At 48.3% G+C, this 3,477-nt stretch overlaps 1 protein-coding gene across 3 annotated transcripts in view; it reads right to left on the bottom strand.

Annotated features, from left to right (window-relative positions):
* Positions 1 to 3,477, bottom strand: part of ELP1 (elongator complex protein 1) — a 58,436-nt gene that overhangs the window by 41,146 nt on the left and 13,813 nt on the right. The gene's annotated exons all lie outside the window — the stretch shown is intronic.

Below are 3,477 nucleotides of genomic sequence, written 5' to 3' on the forward strand. Positions count from 1 at the left end.
GAGTCCCCCCGTTGGCCACTCGATAAGCAGCGGGGGTGCTGACGGCCAGCTGGATGCGAAGCGGGGGTACTTGGGCAGCAGCAGGCAACATGTGGCGGTGGCGCACTTCCCAAGTACCGCGGCTGCATACCCCCTGGAGCCTTCCCAAGTATGGTTGACAACCCCTGCTTTAGGCCATAAACAAAGATTGCATTTCTCCTGGGAGAGAATGCCTTGTCCTGTGCTCAGAGACATATGTGTCCACTATTCTAAGTCAACATCTACTGAACTACACGTCATAAACTGCACCATCAATTTCTTCCAAGATGTTGCAGTGTCTGTGTGGTTATTCCAGGTCAGTGTCTCAGGACAAGCTGGCCACATGGTCCTGCAGACAACTCACAGTGCACTATTCCCACCCCAGCCCTGGCTGCTCTTGAACATGGGGCAGCCACTCTGTGAGAGGTATCAGGGTGGGAGGAGAGGGGAGAATTCTAATGTCCAGAGGTAACAAGTCACAGGTGGACTCACCCCTGCATACTCTCAAGATACCCTTTAACTGCCCTGCATGGTGACATGACCATGAGCCATGTGGTCAAAGGCTGCATTAGAACTTGGTTTTGAATGTCATCCATACTAAGTAGACATCCAAAACTCAAGCCATAGCTCCAAAAACCATTCCCAGCATTGTCTGCAAGATCAGAAGCAGCTGGAGCCAGGACAAGGTACTGGACCTAATCACCATCTGGGGAGAAGTAGAGAACCAGTGTGCAGTCCATTCCAGCCACCACAACCAGACAGTCTTCAGATGGATCGCTATGGAAATGGCAGCCCATAGGCAATAATGGACTTGGTAAGGATGTGCTTGAAGTGCAAGGCACTGAGGCAGTGGATCACGAGAGCCCATGATACTAGGGACATGCCCAGCATATGCAGGGTAACACATGCCTACTATAAAGAGTTGGCCCACATCCTTGCAGTGAAAGACAGTCAAGTGGCAGTATGTGCCAGACGCAGCCCTTATCTCCCAAGACTCAGATGTCAGACCCATATAAACTTCTCCTCACACTGACTCAGGAGACCACAGACCTCAGCCAGATTGAGGATCATTCCCGACTAAACCATCCCAGCTAAGTGTCTGTCTAACCTGCTCTTGAAAGTTTACAAGCAGGAAGATTCAATAACTTCTCTAGGTAGCCTGTTTCAATGCCTGACCATTCTCATAGTAAGAAAAGTTCCCCTTATCTCCAGCTGAAATTTCCCCTGCAGCAGTTTGAAGCCATTGCCTCTAGTCCTGTCCCCTATAGCAGTGGTTCTCAAACTTTTTTGTACCAGGAATCATTTATAAACATTGATGGCCAGTCCTGACCATTTCCCTATCATTCCCAACCTGCTGACCTCAGCCCCCAAGACCCCAGCCCCTCAGTGTGTGGGGAAGGGGGAGGTATGTGTGGGGCCTGAGGGGCCCCAAGCAGCCCCTTAAAGCCACAGTTTCCCACATTTTTCTTCTTTAAAAGAGAATCCATTTTTTAAAAGTTTGTTGATCCATTTTTTACAGTTTGTCTGCGACCCTTTCATATATTCTTGTGACCCACTTTTGGGTCACGACTCACAGGTTGAGAAACACTGCGCTATAGCCTTCTCCATCTTCTCTATAATAGCTCTTCAGGTATCTGAAGACTGTCATCAAATGCCCCCTCAATCTTCTCTTCTTCAGACTAGATAACCCTAGTTCTTTCAGCCTTTCCTCATAAGTCTTGCCCTCACACTCAGACCCTACTACGCTCAGTGGGTAGTGGGGTCCCACAGGGTAGTCCTTGGACCTGTACTCTTTAATGTCTTCATCAGTGACTTGGATGTGGGTGTCTAATGTACCCTGTCCGAGTTTGAGGACGATACTAAATTGTGGCATGACGTGCATACTCCAGAGGGTAGGGAACAATTGCAGACAAAACTGGACAGGTTAGAAAAGTGGGCAGTACACAATAGGATGCAGTACAACAAGGACAAGTGCAGAGTGCTGCACCTAGGGCGCAAAAATATCCAGCACACCTACTGGCTGGGAAGTGACCCTCTCAGCAGCACAGGTGCCTCTTGGGTTAACAAGGAACAATGGTCACAAACTGACAGCAGATTTAGGCTAGATATCAGGAAAAACTTCTTCGTGGTAAGGGTGACCAAAATTTAAAATGGGCTTCCAAGGGAGGTAGTGCTCTCCCCTACCTTGGGGGTCTTTAAGAGAAGGCTGGATAGGCATTTGGCTGGGGTCATCTGACCCCAGCACTCTTTTCTGCCTAGGCAGGGGGTCGGACTCAATGATCTGTTGAGGTCCCTTCCAACCCTAGCATCTATGAATCTATGAAGTTGTGCTGTAAGGCAACCCGCATAGTGACCATCTTAACATCTCTCGATATCTTCTGATCTGAAGGTGCCAGTTGGCTCTTAGGCACTGCCCACCTAATTTGAGCAGCTGCCAGCCCTTGTGGTATGAATGCCCAATCCTGGGGTGTGGGGATTGTGGGTGTACTCATGCATGTCTATATAACTGGGAGTCTTGCCATTTCTACATCAGTTGTACTTGTCCTTGTGTTCCTATTTATTTTATCTGTCATAATTACAGATCTTAGATTCCCGAGTCATAATAGTGTTAGCAGATGTGTGTGATTTAAACCCTCCATTTGTATTTATGTATATATTGTATATAGTACTCTAGTCCAGGGATTTTCAACCTTTTGTAGTGGGTGTACCCCTGGCAGCTGGACACAGAGCAGGGGGTGGGGGTGGCATGTGACCAGATGCAGAGCTGGGGTTGGAAAGGGTGGCACACAGCCAGATGCAGAGCAGCTGCAGCATGGGGTGGTGGGAAGCATTTCTAGCCGTCACATGCGAGCTTCCCCCCCATGTCCGGCTGCCCGGGCAGCGCCTGCGCAGCCCGCAGAGGGGAGCCACTCCCCTCAGCCCCACCCCCATCCCCACTCACCAGCACATACCCATTACGGCCCTCCCAAGTACCCCCAGGGGTATGCATATTCCCGGTCGACAACCCCTGCTCTAATCTATTGGTAGTTTGTTAGGATATATGGTATTTAGCTTGTTGTTATAGTTCTTTTATAGTTGTATAGTTATTTGAATTCACTTCCGTTCTAATTCAGGTCTCAGCTATTAATTTATGTAAATCCTCCCCAATTACCCCAGAGTGGCACTGTGATTAGATCAGCAAATGCTCTGAGGGATGTGTTTGCACCTATCCCTTCAATTGTAGATTTTGGTTTAATTAGTAATCCAAGTCTCAGTGTAACACTGTATCCAAACCATCCCACTCAGGTGCTTATCCAATTTATTCTGCTCTGTAATCTGGAGACAGCAAAAGAATCCACACCTTACCCTGGAGAGCTGGAACATCCCTTTCTGTCATCCTATCTCCTCTATAAACATATCCCAGCCCCCCCTCAATCTTTTATAGTTTAACTGAGTGTGGAGTTACACTTCATTTTTCTG

This window comes from Alligator sinensis, unplaced genomic scaffold (assembly GCF_000455745.1).
Source record: "Alligator sinensis unplaced genomic scaffold, ASM45574v1 scaffold607_1, whole genome shotgun sequence".
NCBI classification, from domain to species: Eukaryota; Metazoa; Chordata; order Crocodylia; family Alligatoridae; genus Alligator; species Alligator sinensis.